Source organism: Pleurodeles waltl, chromosome 5, assembly GCF_031143425.1.
Source record: "Pleurodeles waltl isolate 20211129_DDA chromosome 5, aPleWal1.hap1.20221129, whole genome shotgun sequence".
Classification (NCBI taxonomy): domain Eukaryota; kingdom Metazoa; phylum Chordata; class Amphibia; order Caudata; family Salamandridae; genus Pleurodeles; species Pleurodeles waltl.
In genome coordinates, this window is record NC_090444.1 from 1,309,583,149 (window position 1) to 1,309,606,726 (window position 23,578).

Consider the following 23,578-nt stretch of genomic DNA (forward strand, 5'->3'; position numbering starts at 1 on the left):
GCCACCAACCTCATCTGCGGCGTCCCCCAAGGATCCTCCCTCAGCCCCACGTTGTTCAACGTCTACATGGCCCCCCTCGCTCAACTGGCCCGCCAACATCATCTCAGCATCATCTCCTACGCCGACGATACCCAGCTCGTCCTCTCCCTGACCAAAGACCCGCTCACCGCCAAAACAAACCTCCACGAGGGACTAAAATCTATCGCCGATTGGATGAACAACAGTCGCCTGAAACTCAACTCCGACAAGACGGAAGTCCTCATCCTCGGACGCACTCCCTCGGCCTGGAACGACTCATGGTGGCCCTCCGTCCTCGGACCCCCACCCACCCCTGACAGCCACGCAAGAAACCTCGGCTTCATCCTGGACTCCGCCCTCACCATGTCCAAACAGGTCAGCGCCGTCTCCTCCTCCTGTTTCAACACCCTCCGAATGCTCCGCAGAATTTTCAAGTGGATTCCAACAGAAACCAGAAAGACGGAGACCCAGGCCCTCGTCAGCAGCAGACTTGACTACGGCAACGCACTCTACACAGGCATCCCAACCAAAGACATCAAACGCCTCCAACGTATCCAAAATGCCTCCGCCCGACTGATCCTCAACATACCCCGCCGAAGTCACATCTCCCCTCACCTAAAGGAACTCCACTGGCTCCCGGTAGACAAGAGGATCACCTTCAAACTCCTGACCCACGCTCACAAGGCACTTCACAACACCGGACCCTCCTACCTCAACACCAGACTTCACTTCTACACCCCAACACGTCAACTCCGATCCGCCAACCTCGCCCTCGCCATCGTACCCCGAATCCAGCGCAAGACATCCGGCGGCAGATCCTTCTCCTTCCTCGCCGCCAAGACCTGGAACTCTCTCCCCACATCCCTTCGCCAGACCCAGGACCTCCTCGCATTCAGAAGGCTCCTCAAGACCTGGCTCTTCGACCGATAAACCAGCAGCGCTCCCCTCCCCCCCACCCCCTCAGCGCCTCGAAACCCTGACGGGTACATAGCGCGCTTTATAAATACTATGATTGATTGATTGATTGACTGATGAATTTTAGAAGCCGTGAGTACACCATGAAGGTGACAAACATTAAGGGTCATTGTATCCAATGTTTATCTTCTGCTTTGCTGGTTTCAGATTCCACTTCACCCAGATTCCAACAGCAGCAACAGACAATAGGTATTTTCCATCTATAGGTTGTCCAACATGTGCAACTGCATCATATCCTTGCAGATGATGACCAGTAAGGTCATCAAGTTCCTCCACTTATATCTCTGTTGTGCCTCTGATAACCTGATCTGAAACACCACCATGGTCAAGCAACCAAAGTCAATGTAATAGACTGTAATAGGTCTGTAAGACCAATAATACTTTTCATTAGAGGAACACCCCCATATTTCACAATGCCTCTCCCTACAAAGCACATTATTGGGGCTGGCAAGGGACAAGATTCTGTTTTCCTCAATAGGAAATACAATCAGAAAGGGCACAGGATTTGTTTTTTAAACACAGAGCAAAATCAATTTCAGAGGTGATGCAGATATAACAAAATGTGAGAATGGGTGGTGTTGCATAATATGGGTGGATACTTTTAAAACCCAACCAGTCGCACAAGAATATATGTGAACGTCTACCACTGCAAGTGACCCATAAACACAGTATTACTTTTGACGAAATATTACATGACAAGCTGCAGCAAAATAAATCTTTAATGAACTTCAAAAATGTGGGACTATTGGGAACTGCTGATCTTCATACATTGCTAGTGTAAGAAAATTGATTGTTTAGGGTGGGTGACCACCCACATCACAGTACAATCACAATCCGTGTCAGGGTTAACCCTCAAAGTCACTAAATTAACTTGAGCTCAACTCCCTAGTAGGTATGTCACAGAGCACACTGGTTTAACTAGTGGCAAAGTGTATAGTATTTATGCAGTAACAAACCAGTAATAAGTCAAAATGCAAAACAATAAAAATTCCAAGCCAAATTAGAAAAACAGTAACATTTAATAAACACCATCACAAAGATTCAGTAAGTAGAAGTGAAAATATACTTTTAAAGAGCTTTTAGTAGGGATAGTGCAAAGAAGCCTAAAGTGAAAATTATAGCCATTGTATTCCGGGATCTAGGTGCAATATGAAGTGGACCGTGAAGGAGCGCTGGTCAGGTACACCATCCAGGTTTGGCCTGCTAAAGTAATAGAAGTCCAAAGTTAAAATATTTTAAGTCTTAAACTACCACTTCAGTATACTTCTGAACTCTCTCTCCCCCCCCACCCACCAAAAAAAAAAACTCAGTGGTGGCACCTAGCGACTCACAGGGTGTCAGGCAGGGGTCCAGTCCTGGTGCCTCAGATCAGATGGGCAGTAGCAGGAAAGGGCTCTTGTAGCTTGTTATATCCCTGTATCTTGAACAGATCAGCTTTATGACCCTTGGAGTCCAATGCTTTTGAATGGGTACAAAAGAGCAGGTCCAGTCCTTTACGGCTCCTCTCAGGTCAGAGAGCGCATGTTGGGTCCTTTTCTATTCTTCCTCAGGTTTTAGACTGTTCTGCGATGGCTGCTTGGCTATATGACATTTATACCTGGCATGAGCTAGTGGACAGGAATGACTCCTGAGCACATCCTAGTCAGTGGAATAAATGTTTGCGGGCCAACCCTACCCAATATAGAAATTTTCAAGATGGTGAAAGCCATATTGAACTTGGGCTTTTAGGGTTGATGTGCGTTTTAAGTGTACTATGATAACCCTAGTGTCCTCCCACAACTAACACCAAACACAGTTTGAAACAGGCACAGTAGCACCAATAAATTCAGACAGAAGACTTAAGTAGGGGTTTTTCAGCAACCAGACAGCTACACAAGAATTGTTTTTGCATCCTATTTTCCTTTCTTTGAAGCGTTACCCAAAGTTTAGTATGTAAAGTCGGCAGATCTGTCAAGCCAGATTTTACACTGTATTGGGAAAAAGGACGCTCACAGCCCCCTCACCGCAAATTCTGGAGACTTCTTCTTTCTACCCATTTAGGTCTGCCTAATTTTTACTCCTGGGATGCACGTCACACCTTTTTCATACCTATTCAAATGTTAATTACTAGCTGGCAGAAGTGGGAGAGCAAATGCAAATTTAGACTCCAGGAACTTCAGTCAGGAAAAAGGTGACTTTCTAAAAGTTACCTTTCCTTAATATTTATCAAAAAACTGGCTCCATAATTGAATTATATTTTTAATAACTTTTAAAAGTAGTTGGTTACTTTTCTAGTTAGTCCTATTCTTAAGATACAGTATTAGGGGTTTAATCTGTACTCTGGTTTTAACATAGAACAGCTAGGGCTGCCACAGTGAAATACAGCTTTTGGACTATAGTCAATGTAAAGACATGTTAACATTACATTTCTACATGTCTTTCTTTGAAGAAATATGTACTCTGTCTTGTGGGGGACAGGCCATAAATAGGGGTGACTTGTTAATGTTTAGTTTGACAAGCAAATTGCTGTTTTACCACTGCCACACTCAGGCTACACTACTAGACCTGAAGCCATATTTGTGCTGCCACTGTACTGGATAGTACAATAGGTGTAGCAGTCCATTGGCGGCAATTAACTTTAGAGCTCTGGGTACACCTTGTCCCATACACTAGGGACTTATAGGTATGTTAAATATACCAATTAGAAATATGCCTATTCAACCGCGTTTTAAAGGGGGAAGCACAGGTACTTTATTATTGGTTAGCAGGGTTAAACTGCACAGAGTGCTAACGCTAGCAAAGACGCATAGTCCAGTAAAAGGTAAAAAAAAAAAAAAAAAATAATACAGGGCAACCATGCACAAAAGGTGGATGTTCTACAGATAGTACCAACTCTAGGGTTCCTTACGGAACGTGCTCCTCCACTTCAGTGGTTTGGGAGCGACTTGGTGGATACACAGAAGAGAGGATAGGAAGAACAGAGGCAAGAGATCTTTCTTGTAAGATTTTGTCCAATGGAAATCCTGCCCTGCTTGATAATTGCTGAAAAAGTGACTTAATGAGACTAAATCTGTTGTACCCCTCCACCCCCACAAAGGCTTTCCCTAAATGATGGAAAAAGCAGCATCACTACCAATATCTTCACTAAAGAAAACTTTAGTCTTTAGAGGATGGGAACACCCTTGATCTGCTGGCATAGTCACCCAGAGGAACAGTGCCTTAAAAGCCATATAAAACACTGGTTGTAACTTTTACTACTTGAGGACTGCCAACATTACTCACAGTAGCATGGGGCGGGGGAGGGGGGGAGGGGTGAGCTAGCATACACTTTTAAATAATTTTTCATTTCCAACCAACAACAGTCGAAGCTTGGTTTCTGATAATTATTTGTGAATACACAAACATACTAGTGATGTGCTTTTCTATGTGATACTGCTCATAAGCAGTCCAAGGCATCTTACTTATTGGCAGAATGCTCCGGATGTATGCAAACCATGCAGCCATTCACCACGCAATGAAATGTTCTGATTCTGGGGACAGTCATTCATGGCCCCTGCCTCAGTGTACATCTCCCATCCTTACTGTAAAGACAACTGTCTTGGCCTACCATGAGTTACTCCAAAATGTCCAAGCAGATGTGAAGGTCAACAACAAACCAAAAAGCAGGGATGTTACAGACAAATCATGGGAAGTAAAAACAATATATATTTCCTCAATAAGGCAGTAATCTACAGAAGGCCCTTTTCATGGGATATCAGTGGTTGCAGAATCTATGGGTAGCCCAAAGTTTATGCATGCATAATTGGCTCAAATAAAAAGGGAAGCCAGTACTTTGGGCTGGTTTTGGCCAAAGGGGATTTATAGGTTTGCACAGAGCATTGGTTCTGGAACAACAGGCTGTGCCCAAAAATAACAAATAAACAGCCACCAGCAATTAAAAGACATAAGCATGATCCAGTGTACAAGGGTTATAAATCTAGAAGCCCAGTAAAAGGGGTTGACTGTAGTTGAATATCTGAAACATGGGTGGGTCTGTTAGGTTCCTTGGCTCTCATTGTTTTTCCTTTATGCAGTGCTAAGGTGATTGAATCTCCTGCTCTGCCTGAGAAAATGTCCCTTCTGTACGGGGTGACATAAGTATAATAATAATAAAACAAGATAATGGCCAGCACAAAACCAAATGAGCACAGGGAACAGATGGCCTCAAAAGCATTTCTTCAATGTCCTGCCTAGAAAAAATTGAGATCTTGTAAACAGTTTAGTAGTTCACAGTCCTTTATTTCCATTTTTAAAACAAAGAATCGAATCTTTGAACTTACAAGCATAAAATGCTGTAAGTCATTTCAAGCATTGTGGGATCTTGGGTGCACCAAAATTCATCAAAATGTCCTGTGTGTATTGGAATAAGTCAAATGAAAAATACTGTGGTTGCCTGAACACATAGTACAACTTAAAATTTCTGTATGGGCTCAGAATTGGTTGTCACTGCTAAACGCCACCAATGGAGGATTAGATACATTCCCTACTCATGCAACCTCACATTAATGCAAAATATTTGCCCCAGCTACAGTATAAGCAGAAGAAATGCCTTTTCTCACATCATCAGCTCGCTGAGTTCAGACCAACTAGTGTATAAAGTCACGCTAAAGGGCACATCTATCAAACCAAGAGTACCGGTAAGAGGTGGATCAGAACTCCTCCCCATGCTGTAAGCAGGGAGTTGGGAAAATCAAGTTGTGGAGCATAAAAGGCATATTTAATTTCCTAAAATTGCCCTTGGCAACCCTTTATCACCTCCACAATACCCTCACTGCTGGAACACAGGCGTTGGCAGATAGTTTAATGACAGAGGAGAAGCAGCAGCAATACAGTTTGATGGAAAAATAATTAAAAAGGGTACATAACTTTCTCAAGCACCCTCAGAATTATTGCGTTCACTTACCAAAAAAAAACGTTAGTCCAGCAATAAACGCAGCATATAATAACTATTGGTATGAAACATTTCAGGGTAAACAAGGTTGTGCAAGTTCATCAGACCCGTGTTATTGCCTAACCAAATACCAACATTTTTCTTTATACATCATTTAAACATATTTGAACCACCCTTCTTTCATACACCTCTGTACAGATGTTCAAAAATGAACATCTTGGTGTACACCTTGAAATTAAACATGCTTCATGTTTTGCCTACACATCAGTTAAGGTAGGGATCATCAGCAAACTTATTAGAAACTGATCAAAGCAGAATCACAAGTTTATATAGCAAGTTACCAATTAATTGGAGGTTTAAGCGTCAAAGTAAGTGATACACTGCAAGATAAAATAGAAATGTACTACTACCTGCATCGCATGCAAACTTTCCCTCATCACACTTCTCATTTTATCATGTACAACTGATATGAAAACATTCTGGAATTCAGTTGATTTTATTTTAGCACCATCTATGTTAATGCCCGAAAGCAGGAAATTCAAATGTTGCCACTTAAATGTGTGTGCACTTTACCTCATTCCCACCCAACTCCCCTTCCCCCCCCCCGAAAAAAAATCTACTGGTAAATTTTCTTAGGGTTTAAATGGTAAATTTTCTTAGGGTTTAAATGAAATACTAGAACTTAAATTATGCATTTGGATAGGATAATGATCAATATATTTTCTGCACTCTTTACCATAACAACAAAAATCTTTTCTTGGTGTATGGTTATTTCTGTTCAGGGGCCCTTCATAAGCTTGGCCACGTTTTAAGCAATAATAGCTCTGAGATGTGAACTTGGGCACTTTACGGAACTCTGAAGGCAGAGAATTCAAAATGGATAACTTCAGCGTCTTCGGTGGTGTCTCCGCTCCCTATCACTAAAACATTCGGAGCAGGTTCTCGTGTTTTTTCAGCAGGGTAAACATTTTTTCTTCTTTTAAAGTGGTCCATAACAAAGTCTTTTGGAATGTCTTATGACTGGCTGTATCCGGAGCTCTGGCTTCCATTTGGACCCTGTTCGTCACTGTTTAAGACACAAAGGAGGCTGAGGTTATATGAACCGTTATGATAATGCTCACAAGTGTGTAAATCAGGCTTCAAGTCAACTTATTTTTTGAAATACAGAAAACATAGATCACTAAATCACACGGAAAATATATGAAAACACAGAAATAGGTCATTAATGGTAAACGTTTACTACAAAGCAACTACTCGGACAATGCTCCATGAAAATAATGATTTCACAATATTTATACCCATGATTTTTATAAGCAGGATACTCACCAGTACTCTCTCCACCACTGAGCTCTTCAACTAACACACAAAGTGGTATATATCTTCGCAGATGGTCGAGAAAGGAAAACAAAACCGCTTCAGATTTCAAAACCATCGTCATGTTTGAAGGGTTCCCCTGCAAGTAGGCTCTGGCCACCCATTGTAACATGGTCAAACTTCACCTCAGTTCTGACCATTTCTTTTTAGTTCTCCTGTATACCCTCCAAGAAACGAATAGGATGTAACCCAGATGAAATTGGGATGGCTCTTGAATGTTGGTAACGTGAGGGGGGCTTACTGAATTAGCAGCAGAGTTTGTTTCAAATTACTCTAGCTTAATTTATTCTTACCCATCCACCAGATTCGGACTCGTCTCCATTAACAACTGCCAACTATATACCACATAGATCATTACTCAGATGGCGAAAGTATAGGTCTAAATCAGGCTCCAAGCCAAAAATAGGGAAATTTAATGAGGCATATGCCATCGACAGGTAAAAGATTGTCAGACGGTGGGATGCATGGAAACATTCGAGGGTTAAGAAGACTTATCAGCTTACAATGCATGTCAATGAGGTTTCTTCCAGCATTTGGTCATCTACAGATGCACATGCAGAATACAACAAAGCAGAGAGCAAGTTGCTTTTTTCTGAAAAGATTTTGGACAGCTGAAGTGAGCCCCGATGGCAACCGTGTTGCTTGTAGGAGGCAGGAAGCTAACTGCTTGGCAGAAATCAGACCGCGTTGCAGTGCTGAAGGCCCACGCATGCTGCAGTGGCACTTTAGTCTCATGGAATAAGCCCAAAGACCATCTAAAAGGGAACAAAATACCTTTTCAGGTACTTTTTAGACTATAAACCACGATTTATCACGATAGTGCTTGAATAGAGGCAGTTATACCACTTCTATGGGCACCAGGACGTTGCTGGGTTAGACTGGTGAACAAGGTGGATATGTCAACTCTGGACTGCGCTCGAAAGGTAGTAAGCAATTTGTTTAATACCTGTAACTAAGCTGAATAAACCTACATCATATAATCTACAAAGGATACTTCTTTGATTTACAACACAATTCTACCCAGTCCTGCAAGAGAGGATACTTTCTCAGGCTTTTCATTTTTTTTGTGCCAGAGAGCACAATGCCACTCAGACCATAACCACCACCGATTGACGTCACACACACACACACACACACCTCAGACGGCACGCTTTACTTTTAGGCAGTGCTTACCACAAGCTTCGCCACCAGCAGCGCTAGATCTAGGAAGCAGGATGTAAATCTGTTCTTAATCTCCCAGCAGTAAATTGCAGCACCGAAGGTGATTCGACCAAGATGTGATTCCAGTAAGATGATTGATAGGACCAGAGCACGTGAAGCATATCCATGCCTAGCAAACGGCAGAGTGTGCAACAGGAGTTTGCGTCAGGGAAGAGCTAATTTAATTTTGCAGGAGTGAGCTAAACTCTATGCAAAAAGAAAAATTGATTAGGCTTAAATCTGGCGTTTCTGTTCACCTTGGTGGGATACGATAAGGCTCTGTCCCACTCCTTACCTAGGAGGACCCTACCTAGGTCTGCCTCCCAATTATTCTTCACATCAGTTAAGAGTCACCCATCTCTGAGGCCCCTGTTCAGCCATCTCATGAGGTGCATGCTGTGGGCCAGGATATTCACATTCATTTACTGGAGAACCACATGTTGGGCAGTTCATACAATTCCACACCCCTGTCCAATCAGAGTACTCATGTCAGAGCGTTCTAGGTTAAAAGTGGCCATCTGGGTTATACTTTTTGGTGATCTCTTCAAGAGGGAGGATCACAGAATCCTGAAAAGGTCACAAGACCCCACCCAATGAAACAGGATCTGGATCCACTAGAGTAAGCCTGTCCCTCGAAAAGCTAAGAAGAAAGATGGCAGGTGCCTAGGAAAGGGCCCGAGGTGTGAGATGCAGCCCTTTCTGGTTTGTAGCAATGAGTTGCTATTTTTTTTCCCCCATCTTCTCCATCATTGCCTACAACACAGCATTCCCTTGTTTCCCAACGCTAGGCAGTGTTTCATTATTTATGCCATCGTAATACTGCATGCACTTTATGGTTTCTACTACTTTTTTGATTTTTTTTTCTCCATGCACGGCCTTTTCTCTCTCAACCGATGCCTTCCTCTGCTTCTTCTGGAACCTGTTTCATCTTACTTTTTCGCATCAGATTCTGCACCACACTGCTTAGTTTCTCTTTTAAGATGTGGCAAGGGGGATCTGGGGGGAGGTCACCCTTTTCATCCCTTCAAGAAAAGAAGTCTAAAGAGGGTTGAGCACTGGCCGTAGCGTAACAGTGTGTCAGAAACGTGCAGATACTCAAAGCAAAGATTTTCCTGCTAGGGGCACAGATCAAGCTCAATATAGACACATGTATGTTATGTTTAATTGAACTTCATAAACTGCACGTTCACTAATGGTTTGCTGGCGCTAAGTAGTCTAAGGGAAATTAAGTAACCAGTAAAGCGGACAATAAAATAGGACAGCGATATAATAGCCTAAAAAGCCAGAATTTTTAATGTTTCTTTAAAAGAAAAACAACTATAAAATCTGTTTCATGCGCAGTGGATCCTGCAGAGAACATAGGTGCTTGCACAGCCATTCTTCATCCTCTAGGGCCTCTCTCTGAATATCTGGGGGTGATCTGATAGTTTGATTGAGGGTGTCCTAAGAGTCGAAATGGAGTATACTTTATTAATGAGTTTATTCACAAAACGACAGGCGCGGCCAGGCCTTTAGGAAGAACAAAGGTCAGCCTGACAGACACTGTTCATGTTCAGGTCAGGCAGCCAGGAGCAGACATGCGCGATTTGCACAGACTCCTGGCTGCCTGAGCTGAACTTTGCTGGGCTGAGGAGGTGTCAGCTCCTATGGGCATGACCTCCTCGGCTCGGCAAAGGTGCCTCGAGGCCCTCCCCTGGGTGACTAGGAAAGCATCACCCATTGACTTTGACCTGGGCGCTCCAGGTTTACGCCCTGAAGCGCCCAGGGCTAGTCTGAATCAATTACACTTTGTCACAAAGTGGGGTGGGGTCAGCAGTCTCAGTGACCCCATCTCACTCTGTGACGAGGCTGGGACTGCTGCCTGCCTTCATTGGCTGACCCTAAGGCAGCAGTCCCAACCCTCCTAGGAGGGAGCGAGAGAGAGATAGAGAGCTTTTAAAATGAATGTTTGGTGCGTGCATGTTTGAATGTTATGAGTGTTGTTAATGGATGTGCGTGTGTGAAAGAATGAGTATGTGTGCTTCCCGCCCGCCCCCCTCCCTCCTAAAGCTGCTGGCCGCCATTGCAAAACGAGACACCATACCATTCAATGTTTTGATGGTGAGGCAACACTTCTAAAACTGTATCCTTTTTATTACAGGGAGCATGTGGAAACACTTCAATACTGTTATATGCATTTTCTTGGGAGTTTATAGATATGACAAGGAGCTTCATTTTGCACGACTTGTAGGACGTGGATGACACTGTCTGGATGACCTCAGTAAACTGCATTTGCACAGTCAAGTCTTGTGGTCACGGTAGCAACAATGACCGTTTTTAAAGCTTCAGCAGGAAGGAAGAAAACAAAATGGTTACTTAACAGCAAGAGCAGTTTTGCAGCCTGGGAGGTTTCTGGATTCAACTGCTGTGCATTTATTCTGCCATCTAGTGGCTGGGTAGGTAATCGTGTTTTGTCCTCCTATTTTTTGTATAGGGGTTGTCAACCATTATTTATTTGGTGGTTGTTTGTTGTCAGATAACGCCCTGTAAGGGCGTGTGCGGTATTCCTAGTGTTTTGCCATGAGTTGCGCCCTTAAGGCAGCACTTTCTGCCATTCAAAATGATTACTTTTCAACCCTTCCTAAAAATAACTTCCCCCAAAATATTCTAGGACTGAAGTTGGAATATTAAATAAGCCTTCTCGAATATTTGAGGATGTAGTTAAGGGCATGAAAAACCAGCTTCCTGTGTGTGGACGCCATCTTCAGATTCTTCCACAGTACGAAGTGTCCTTTCAGTCTGTATCTTTAGGTCCAGAAAGAAGGGCAACAGTTGGATGTTTTGACTGACATGAAAAGGTGATACTATTTTTGGTAGGAACTGCAGGTTTGTTCGCAGAACCATCTTCTCCTTGTGGATTTGAAGGCATGGTTCTTGATTACTGACCCTGTGGAGTGATGCCATGGCTATTAGGAATGCTGTCTTTAGGGTTAAAAACTCTTGTGCACTGGTTCAACTGGTTCTGCCATGAGGTGTGAATACTGTGTTCAGGTTCCACTTGTGCTGCTCTTCGTGGTGCCACTTGAATTGGTCATTCCAGGAATATTTGTTACTGGTAGTGTGAAGGGGTTGCTCCCTGTTGTTCCTCTGGTGTAAGTGACTATGGCTGCCAGGTGGACCTTTAGTAATGCATAGGTCAGGCTGATGTCTAGTAGGTAGGTAAGGTATGTTAGCGCTGTACTGTGCTCTGTCCTTGCCACTAGTCTTTTTTATTCTCTGCACCAATGGATGTATCTGATACCTTTGGTCATGTAGCACTTTCTAGTCCTTGCCTCCCTAAGGATTTCCATTGCCCTGGAGGACAGATGAAGGTGCCCAAATTCTAGGTAATCAGGTGCCACACTGCTAGGCTGTTTGTGGTTGGTTCTTTGCAAAACACTACCCCATTCTGCATAGTTAACAGGTCCTGAGTTGCCTAGGTTGGTATGAATTGTCCCCTGGACATCTCTAATAGATCAGAATACCATGTCTGTCTGGCCCACTGTGGGGCAATTAGTATGAGTGATGTTTCTGGTTGTCTGGCCTTGTTCAGTACCCTTGGGATAAGGGAAAAATCAGTGAAAAGGTATAGGCAAATTTCCCTGACCAGGCTATCGATAGGGCAATGCCATACGACTGTTGTGGACATCCAGACTTCGTTTCAGCATTTAGCTTTTTCTGGATTTGCTAACAGGTCTATGCTTGGCGCTCCACATTGCCTGAACATGGTGTTCAGTACTTCTTGCTTTATCTCCCATTCATGAGAGGCGTTCTCTTGCCTGCTCAACCACTCCACTTCCATATTATGCGTCACAGGAAGGTGTATTGTTAGGAGAGTTGTGCTCCGTTGTATTGCCCACTTCCAGATCTCTTCTGCTAGTTTTAACAGTGAGAATACATTTCTTCTCCCTTGCTTGTTGAGATAGAAAATAGTTGTGTTGTCTGTCCTTCCACATGCACCTTGAATCCCTTCAGCACTAGGAAGGCCATCTTGAGTTCCAAACAGTTTGTGTGTTTTATGGCCTTCATAGGGCCCCAGAGACCTCTGACCTTCAGATTCCACATGTGTACTCCCCAGCCCTCATCTGACACATCCATTGTTATTGTCATTGTAGGGGCTGTCAGCTTAAAAGGCCTGCCCACATTCAAGTTTGCTGGGTTACACTATTCCATCAATTTCTGAACCCTTGACGTTACATCCGCTAGAACCACCAAGCGGTGTGTGACCATCTGTTGCAGATCCATTCCTGTATGAGTTGCACATGCAGTCTCGAATGTGGCATAATTGGAAAGGCATGATGCCATGAAGCCCATCAGCTTCATGACAGTACTCGCTGTCAAGGACGGCCCCTTTCTGGACAGGACAATTTGCTCTGCAATTGCTGTTGCTCTCTTGCTCGTACTGTCCATGAAAGTGCTGCCCCCAGGAACACCATCACCCCGGGAATGGTGATGATTTTTCGTGGTTTATGGTAAACCCAGGGTTTTGAGGCATGTTGATCACTGCAAGTATATGAGGCATTTTTGTTTCAAGTTTGCATTTATTGGACAGTCGTCCATGTATGGGCAGATGTGTACCCAGTCTTCTCAGGTGCGCTGCCAGACATTTTGTGAACATCCTTGTTGAAAATTTTATCTCAAAGGGTAGCATTCAGAACTGGTAGTTTACTCTGTCCATGAAGAATCAGAGGCACCTCTTGTGCCTCTGGTTCTTTGGTATGTGTAGGTAGGCATCCTTTAGGTCTAGCAAGGCCATGTAATTTCCCTTCTTTAGGAGCGGGATCAGTTTTTGTAATTATGTAATTTTGAAATGCTGCTTTGTATGAACTTGTTTAGGTACCCGGGGTCTAAGATTTGTCTCTATGTCAAGTCTTGTTTTGGTACTAGGAAGTATGCTGAGTAGACAATGCCTAGGGACTCTCTACAAACCGCTTTCTGATGAGTTCCTGGACTACGTCTTGCAACTGTGAGAGTTCCTGTTCCCTTAACGGTCTTGCCTTTGAGGGAACATGAAGCAGTGGCCTGGTGTGTTCTATGCAGTAGCCATGTCTTATGTCTAAGATCCACAGTCTGAGGTGAGTGACCTCCATTCCAGGAGGAATCTTCCCATTCTCCCCCCACTGGTGTTATGTGGTGGAGCTGTCGGTTGAGTCACCTGCTTGTTTGTGTCCCCTCACCCTCCTTCTCCCCCTCCCTCTACCCCCCACAATCCACTTTTGAGTTGTCCTCTGCCTTTGGGCTGTCCACAAAAAAACTGTCTTCCAGGTGTTGCCCCTGCTGTTGAGCAGGCTGGTGTGCAGCTTGTTGGCAGATGGTGTTGCTGGGTTGGTGAGAAACCAGCTCCACCTGCGGATCTTCTGTTGGAGCTTCCCCCTCTCCTGAAGGACCCTCTGGACTGTAAGGCCTCCATGGGCTTGGTTGTTTCACTGTCCCTCTAAATTTGCTTGAGTGGTTTGTACACAGCGGTCCTAAAGAGAGCCTCCCCTGTGAACAGCATGTTTATCACGGATGCAAACACTTCGGCCTTGAAGCCGGAGACCTTGATCCATATGTGCCCCCCTGAGATAGGAACCTGTGCTTTTCTGTCTATTGACAGTATCTGATGCATCCAGGGTTCATTTGAAACATGTTCTTGCCCTCCTGGATGACTGCCTTCACTCTTTCTGAACGCCTCTGTCAAGTGCTACATGAGTCCCTTCATTTACTCCAGTTGTTGGTGGCCGTACTTGTTGAAGATGGCAATGGAATTTGAAATTCTCCATTGCGTCATAGATCCATTCTTTTGCTTTACTTCTCTGATGGCGACCCGGCTGACATGGGGGCATTATTCCTTTTTCTGGCTGTGGCCACTATAATGGAGTCTGCCCATACGTTCACCTTGATGTACTTGGGGTTGAGTGGAATGCTTTTATTTTTTCTCCACCCAAGGAGTAACCACCCTAGCTGTGGCAGGTTCCTTGAAGTTTTCACTGTACTGGTGCATAATACTAGAGAGCATGGACAGGTATTGGTGCCCCTTCTGTGATGGCATCAAAGTTTCAAGTAGGAAGCATGATTCCTCCCTCTTCCTCTAGCTGGACCCCAAATGTGTTTGCTGCCCTCTTAATTATTCCATTGTACGTGGACAGGTCGCCCACTGGCGAGGGCCTCAAGGGGTAACTATCAACTCCCTCCTCAAGGGATTTGCCATTTATATCCTGCAACCCAACGTTAAACTGGCCTGTTTCTCCATCACACTGGGGTATTCCTCATCGTGGCCAAAGAGATATTCCTGCTCTTTCTGGTGTGGCTCCGGCGTCGATGGCACCTCAAAGTCTGGCAATTCTTCTCTTAAGTCGGTCAGCATTGATGGTTTAGAGGGAATACCGAACGTCTTCATGGAGTCGAATTCCATCTTATGTTGCAGGAGTACCGTAATTTCAGCCTTGAGTCAGCGTCTTTTTCTTTCAATTATGAGCGATCGTTTCACATCGGTCGTCGAGGAGGGTTTCCTCTTCAGGGTAGTTGGCTCTGTGTCCTTTGCCTCCTTGCCCTTTTCCTCCGTCATCAAGGGTTGTTTTGAAGGCTTGCCCCCACTGGTTTTCTTTGGTCGAGATCCATGCAGCTCCTTGTGTCGACCTTCAGTCATTGAGTGTTTCGACGTTGACCCAGAGGTGGCCTTTCTGTTTTTTTTTTTTTTTTTTTTTTAATCTTCCGCTTGGTCTTCTTGGCATCCCTTGCCACTTTGTTCAAAGCTTCCGCTCTTCTGAAGTCGACAACAGCATCGGACTCTTCTCCCTGTGCCTGCTTGGCTTTAATGTTTTCCTCAGTGCTGGAGAGACCTAGGTCCTTCAGGTATCCTTGTGATGTGTGGGTTCTGGCCATGGCAGAGGGAGGAGGCGTGCAAGTCACTGCTTTAATCTGAGCTTGACAATCTTTGGTTGGAATTTGGTGCAGGTTTCAATCTTCTGCGTTGTGATCTATCAGAAGACACAGGTTACAGACTTCATGCAGATTCCTCTGCACAAACTTGTAGTGGCAGTTTGGGCAGAATTTAAAAATGGTTCTTCATATCCCTTATCCATCACTCTCCTCAATTCTCTGGCCATGTGTTCCTCATCAACAGGATTCTCCTCTTCACGCCCCCAAGTCTTCCTCCATCGGGATCGAGAGGGCTCCCCTCTCTCCCTATGATGTTCCTCATGGACCCAGGTGATTTAAGGTGCTCTTTTCTTTCTCTTTGCAGATTTTTTTATATGCTTTGGAGCTCCCCCAGTGTGCTTCCAGACCCAACGGTGCAAAAAAGAATCTGAAGATTATGTCCACACAGAGGAACTTTCGGGGTACGACCTAACATCATATGAGGGATGGACTTGGCAACAAATGGTGGTTGATGACGCCCACAAAAAAGGAAAAAATTAGAAAGCCAAAGCATGATTCTGTACCCAAACAAGACTTTTTGATGCAGGTGGGGCTCCCATTTCCAATGGTCAACAAGGGTTGTGCCAGATTTTCACTCTATTGTGCAAGATTACTACTTCTGTTTCATCTCCATTTTATTTCAGCCGGTTGTTACTTACACAGTTGCAGATGTAACACATTTTTTGGAACTCATGCTAGGCAACCACTGAGTAGTCTAGGTGGAGGAGCCCTTGGGGTTTGTCTGCAGAGTTGTATGATCTGCAGCCTCTTGCTGTTAACATCTTTATTAAAGGCCTGATAGGGATGTATGTACATTTAAAACAGTTGCTACATATAGGGTAAGCTAAACTGCTTGGACTCTCTTCCAGAAATTTAATTTAATGCCGTGTCCTAGAGCCCAGAGGCCTTCACATAGCCCACTAGATGTTGTGGTCAACTATATTAAAGGCTGCAGATAAATCCAGTAGCATTAAAACAGATAACAACTACGGATCACCATCCAGCCTCAGATCATCCACTGCAGATAGAACCACCGACACTGTATTATGACCAGGTCGGAAAACCCACTTTCAGTAGCTCAAGACAGTCTGAGGTTTGGAGATGCATATAGATTTAACTGGCTACATGTGCTGCAATAATGTTTGCTGGATACAGGAGCAGTGATATCAGGCAGTAGTTTTTCAGGATAGTAGGATCTTCTCCCATTTTTTTTAATTAATGGTATAATCAGAGCTTTCTTAGAATGCTTTAGATTAACTACTGTGCATCAGTGATTTGTTCAATAGATATATTAGCAGGGTTTGCCGATACGTTTGCACGTGAGTGCACTTTTTTCATTTGGTCTCTCTCCTTTGCTCTCATGCTGGCCATGGCACTTTGAATCGGCTTATGTCAACTGTTTTACTTTTCATTTTCAATGTATGTGGAAATAAAAGTCCAGTTAGGAATTTACAACACTAATAGCTCTAACTTAAGCAAACATGAGACCCACTGCATTGCAAATGCTTGTTCATAGCTGTTGCAGGGCAATGTCTCCATGGTGAGCCCGATGAACTTTAATCATTAGTTTCAGGGCTTGCCTAATGGTTGAAATGAATAGAGGTGAAAGGAGTTGCTGTCTGCTTCTACTGTCTGAATCGTCTAACTTTTCAACAATGCTCTCTTTTATCAGTTTTATTGAAATACATAAAAAAGTAATATATATGATCACAGAAGCCCGGGAATGGACTAACTACTGGCAATTATCTTAGAAAATAATAATTTGTTCATTATCCTAAACAGTTGTTCCTGTATATTTAATACTTCCATAGTTTTATTGGAGAAGCTAGTCATTTTTGTTTGCAATAGACCTTATAACACCTTAGAATTTTATCTTACTCTTTTCATCATAATATTTGCGCCTATTGCACTCTATCCAATGTACCTGCAGATTTCATTAATTCAACTCCACAGTAAACCAAACAAATTGTTCCATATGACTAATTACAAGGCATCTTTTTAAAAGTAGCATGTAAATCATAAACTTCCTTTAACCACCTCAAAAATTAGATTTCTGCATTACTGAAACTTTTAGTCAGACTAGGTGAGCCCCCTCACCCCCAATGTTATTAACATATCTTCAGGAACAACATTTCACAAACTGCAAATTAATTAATAATCTACATGGCTTATGTGCCTTTGTCCTTCTACAATGAGGTCACATTTGATTAAACAATGATCTGACTACACACAAGGAATGTTGTCCAGGTTGAATAATTTAACATTTGAAGTCCAGGCCAGATCCAGATTGTGCCCCTTGTTATGAGTAGGTTCAGATATATCCTGGTGCAAAGTTAAAGGCATCAGCTAAAAAAAAAACAAGAAAAAAAAAAACATTTATTTGGGAGGTTGATATCTTAATAGGCAAATTGAGATTTCAACTGCTTCAATATTTAGTAGTAGTTTATCGATGTCCAAAATAGGTTATATCTGAGAAGTACCTTGAAAGCATCAATGTACTATTTCACTCAAGGTGCATGATCAGTGTTGCCACCCAAGAACACAGGGGCATTCAAAGGAGGACAAATCTTCCAACAAGTTGATTTTAATGTTCAAAGCAGGCCTGTTGTATACTCACTGCAGATGACTGGAATTCTCCTCTACCTCAGGTCAAGAGGCATGTGTACTTTCAGCAAGTTGCAGCATTAATGAGCAATAAAAGTTTGATTGGGTGTGGTAAGTTGCTCCTACTTTAGGTTCTGTATGTACGGTGTAAGCAAACATTTTCTTCCATCTTAAGTGAGTTCAGGATCGCTCATCCTGGTTGTTAACAAGTGTTCCCATAGTGCTAGACACCTTCTGGTCAGCGTCTGCTGCCCTCCCCAGCTCCTCTGGCTGCTGCTCCTGCTGCCTCTGCCTTCTGACTGGGATGAACGGAGAGCCTCCTGACTCCGTTCAAGGCCCTCCCGCACCTGCAGGCTTGTACCTTCGCCTCATCCCTGGTGGTCTAGTAGCCAACACAAGTAAGTAGATCTCTCTGTCGCTCTTTCACTGCCCTTTGTCACTCGTTTTTCCTTGTCTACCCTCCTTTCCTCTGTCCCCCTATCCCCTGCGAAGCTCCTTTTCCCTCCCTCCCGCTTCCCAGCTCCCCCCACCCCCTCCCATTAATGGTGGCCACGTGCAGAGTGCGCACCAATGGCAAGCCCGGCTGTGCCCGTCCGCAACCAGTGCCAGGAGCCCTGGATCTCCGTTAAACCACCCTTGACCTGCATCCGTTATGACACGGAGACCCTCCTCCGACTCAACACCAGAGGACTCAGCAACTGCTGCATCATCTCCCTCAAGGACATCCACGGACCTTTCACCTGCAGGAACTGCAACTTCAGTGCCAGCCTCAACAAGCTGAAGGTACTGTTCGCACACAGATACCAAAAACCTCCACAACCCCTTCAACTGTTTGCTCCTGAACATCTGCTCCCTCCACAAGCAAGCCACCAAACTCTGGGATTTGATCAACACCGCCTGACCAGCCATCACCTTCCTTACCGAGACCTGGACCAACCCCACCTCAGGACCAGACATTGCCATCGCCATTCCTCACGGATACAGCATCCTAAGGAGGGACCGTCCCTCCTGGCGGGGTGGAGGACTCGCCATCGTACACAAGTCCTCACTACGTGTCAAGGCCATCCCAGAAGAACAATGCTATGTTCCACTATGGAACACCTTCACTTCCTGGTCCGCTCCAACCACAACTTCTCCATCTGTGGCACACCCTGGTATACAGGCCCCCCCGGTCCCCACCCAGCTTTCATAGACTTTGTAGACATCGCTATTCCCCCCCCCCCCCCCCCCCCCCCAGGCCCTGGCGTCAGACTACTACCTCCTCCTTGGCGACCTGAATTTCCACCTCGAGGACCGCGCCGATCCAAACATCACCGCTCTACTCAACAACCTTGCCACCCTCAGCTTCAGACAGCTGGTCTCCACACCCACACACATTGCAGGACACACACTGGACCCCATCTTCACCTCAAGCAACCGGATCACCATTGAGACCATCTCCACCCCAGACTGGACGGACAACGGCCTCATACACTTCACAATCACTGCATCAGCACTCCCAGGCCCCCTCCCCTCCAGGAAATAGAACAAAATCACCAACGAGCAACTAACCTCATCACTCGCTAAATCCCTCCCTTTGATGGCGTCAACACAGCAGCATGCAATCTTAACGCATGATCACTGAATGCGCCAACATTCTAGCCCCCTCCGGCTGACATCGGCCAAACATGTACCTAAGAAAGCCAGCTGGTTCACCAACGAACTTCAAGAATCAAAGAGTACACGCAGACGTTTAGAGAAAAGAAAATGGAGGCGAGCCGAACCAGCGAAGACCTCACCTCATTCAGAGCTGCTACCGTCGCACACTGCAGAAAAATCAAGAACACTAGGAAGGACACACTGCGGAGCAAATCAACTCCTCTGCACACAACTGAGGAACTCTTCTCAGTCATCAACGAGTTCACGATTCTCCCCTTCCAAAGCCACCCACATCCTCCCCCATCACAGGACCTCTGCGACAAACTCGCCACCTTTTTTCCACCACAAGATCCAGGACATCTACGATGGTTTCCTCCCAGAAAATCCTGGCACTGGAACCTGGGAACAAGATCCCCCTGCCCCCCCCTGTCCCCTCCTCCCCCCAGCCCTCCCCACCTCCCCTGCCAGAACCCACCAAGACCATCCACAGCTGGTCCACACACTCCACAGAGGAAACAGCATCATGAACAGCACCCACTCCGGAACCCCCATGGACCCCTGCCCACAACGCACATCAGAGCTTGCGCATCCGTCGCGCGGAACACAATCAACTGCTCCATCAACACTGGCACATTTCCAGAGGCTGGAAACATGCCAAAATACACCCTCTCCTGAAGATACCTTCGACCAACCCATCAGAACTAAAGAATTTCCTGCCCATCTCGCTGCTACCTCACCCCACCAAAGTACTGGAGAAAGCAATCAAAGTACAACTAAGGACTTTCATTGAGGCCAACAACTCCCTGGACAGCCCCCAGTCCGGCTTCTGCAGAAACCACAGCATAGAGACAGCACTCCAAAAAGCAACCAACAACATCCGATTACTCCTAGACTACAGCCGCACCACAGTTCTCATACTCCTCGATCTCTCAGCAGCTTTCAACACTGTCTCCCACAGCACCCTGTACATGAGGCTCCACGACACAGGGATCCGCGGAAGAGCCCTGGAATGGATCCACTCCTTCCTCTCCGGGAGGACACAGAGGGTCAGACTCCAGCCCTACACATCCACACGAGTCAACTGCGGAGATCCCCAAGGATCCTCACTGAGCCCCACACTGTTCAACGTATACATGACCACTCTTGCAGCCATCATCAGAAGCATGGTATGAACATCGTGTCATATGCGATGAGACACAACTCAATTTCCCTCAGCGAGGACCCAGTCACTGCCAAAAGGAAATTCCACTCAGGAAAGAAAGCCATTGCCACCTGGATGAGAGAAAGCTGCCTCAAGCTCAACTCTGCCACTTTCGGAAACGCCACCCCAGCTTGGGACAACTCTTGGTGGCCCACATCCCTCCGTGACCACCCCACCCCTGCACTGATTAAGCACGCCTGCAACCTAGGCATCATCCTCTACTCCTCCCTATCCATGACCCGCCAGGTTAACTCAGTTGCCTAATCCTGCAGGCACACACTCCACAAACTTCGGAAGATCTTCAGATGGATCCCAGCAGACTGTCGCAGGACAGTCACCCACGCCTTAGTCACAAGCAAGCTCGACTACGGCAACTCCCTCAACTAGAAACATAAAAAAAACCTACAACTCATGCAGAACACCGCCGCAAGACTCATTCTGGACCTCCCACGCCGAGAACACATCTCCCAACACCTGAGGACCCTCCACTGGCTACTGGTCGAGAAGCGAATCACCTTCTGGCTACTCACCCACACGTACAAGACCATACACAACGCTGGACCAGCCTACCTGAAACACTATGTCTCCTTCCACACCTCTGCCAGATCCCTCCGCTTCGCCCAGGTGGCCCCGCCACCATCCCTCGCATCCACAAAACCACCGCCAGAGGATGATCCTTCACCTATATTGCAGCAAAGAGCTGGAACAACCTCCCCCTGCACCTCAGACAAAGCCAGTCGCTCACTATCTTCAGGAAGAACCTCAAGATGTGGCTCTTCAGATGAGGCTCCTCCCCAGCACCTTGAGACCCTCATGGGTGAGTAGCCGCGCTTTACAAAAACAGATTGATTGAGCAAAGGAGCAGGCATTCTTTCTCGCATAAGTAATCTAAGAGGGTTGCCCCATCAGACAGCTGGTTTCAAAAGGGAACTGGTCATACCTTTTATCCTAACATATTTTGTACAGACGGTGAACAAGGTATGCAAGATCAGTAAATGGGAGTGGTCAAGAATTTTTTGTCCTTCAAAGGTTCATTCTAACATCGAATATTTAAAAGATTCAAGAAAATTATATTTATTATACTTTGGCTCATTTTTATCCTTACATTTACAAGTGTTCAAGCTTCCAAGACAAACTGTCAAATCTAAAGCCATTACTTAAAATAAAAATAGATTTTCTTTGATTTTCAAAACTCCAAAACTTCAGTTTGAGTTCATCAAGGAGGAGCATCATTCTCTCTTCCAAAAGCCTTCGTCCCACAACAATCAGGCATGTGTGTGTAACATGTGTGTAACCCACAAGGGTCTAGAGGATAAAAACAAACTACTAGGATTTATCAATTAATCCTCAGATACTACAGGTAACCAATCACCCACCTACTTATTGTTTGTTTTCCTTTAACGTTCTGAAATGGACAAAAGTATGACTGAACAATAACCCTTATATCTGCATTTTAGTGAGACATTCAGTATTTGTACATACATAGATGCCAATTTGACCTGAACCATAAAAGGGAAGACCACAGTTCTGACAAATAATCACCTAAATGCCTTTAGAAACCAAAGAAATATGGTAATGTTGGCACATGAGACTCACAATTGCTGACCATTTTTCAAATACCTGTCACACAGAGGTAGAAACAGTAGGTCTACAAATCACTGTTCCGTATTAACAAAAGCTTCTGCATTGGGATTTGAAACTGTTTGAATACCAGAGGAGTGGCGGTCTAGCTGATGGTTAGACATCTGAGATTTCTGCACTGACAGTGATGATCTCCCATAGTAAATCTTAGGAACCCTGGTATATGGTAATATGCATTTTATAGACCTCCCCTCTCCTCCCCTCCCCAGACGTCAATGTGAATTTGCACAAGAGTCTGGAGCTGCTGCAGAAGAGGTTCCAATGTTCTTGGAAGCCTGTTTCCTCACTTGAAACACTTGGGAGGACTGGAACTAAATTTGTCTCAGATGAGTAGAAATTAGGCCAGTTGAAGGCTTAATTGTCACAATACCATTTCCACCTCTTATGCAGCTCATTCTTTGATAGTGAAAGCAAAGTACTGTCAACAAACTGAAGATCCACCACTTTATCACATACATACATACATATATATATATATATATATATATATATATATATATATACACACACACACACACACACACACACACACACACACACAGTTCTGGCATCTGCATTGTGCAACCTCATGTTTTTCAGCTATTGTAAACCTACTGCCCTTCCTTTCAACCAGAAAATAAATTCCACTGCCGTGTTTGGAGGGAGAAACTTCACAAAGTTGTTCAAGTTCTCACACTTTCATAAATAGTAAGTAGCCATAATGGAATACATTAATTTGTTTAAAGGCAATTAAGGAATTTTATTATTCTTTTTTGTCTTAGCTCTCCTGTGCCTTTGCTGTCTATCAAGAACAAACGAAGGCCAAGGGGCAGGGCATTTCCTTTTCCTGGAGCCTTAGTAACTAATCACTTCAGTCTGAGGCCCTTGGTTAACTATCCCAACAAGGGGCTCTTCTTTGGGAGGTTTGTATTTTAAATCTAGCAAATTAGATCTGGAGAAACAAATGATATGCCCACTTTTCACATTTTATTTCTTTAGTAGACAAGGGCATTCACGTTACTGTCCCAATGAAAAATTTCTGGGGCAGGAAGCTAAAAATTAACTTGAAACGGTAACCACAGAAAGGTCTGGTGCAGATACAGGAATTTTCAAATTCAGTT

The 23,578-nt window shown here is 44.7% G+C and overlaps 1 protein-coding gene across 2 annotated transcripts in view; it reads right to left on the reverse strand.

Annotated features, from left to right (window-relative positions):
* Positions 1-5,229: 5,229 nt before the first annotated feature.
* The window catches only part of CCNC (cyclin C), a 174,054-nt gene continuing 155,705 nt past the window's right edge, over positions 5,230-23,578 (reverse strand). The window contains exon 13 of one of the 2 annotated variants that reach the window (XM_069235548.1): positions 5,230-6,968. The gene's annotated coding sequence lies outside the window, so the exon portion shown is untranslated. Of the gene's footprint in view, positions 6,969-17,053; positions 17,741-23,578 lie in introns of those variants that run through there. The other variant, XM_069235550.1, reaches the window with a different exon arrangement.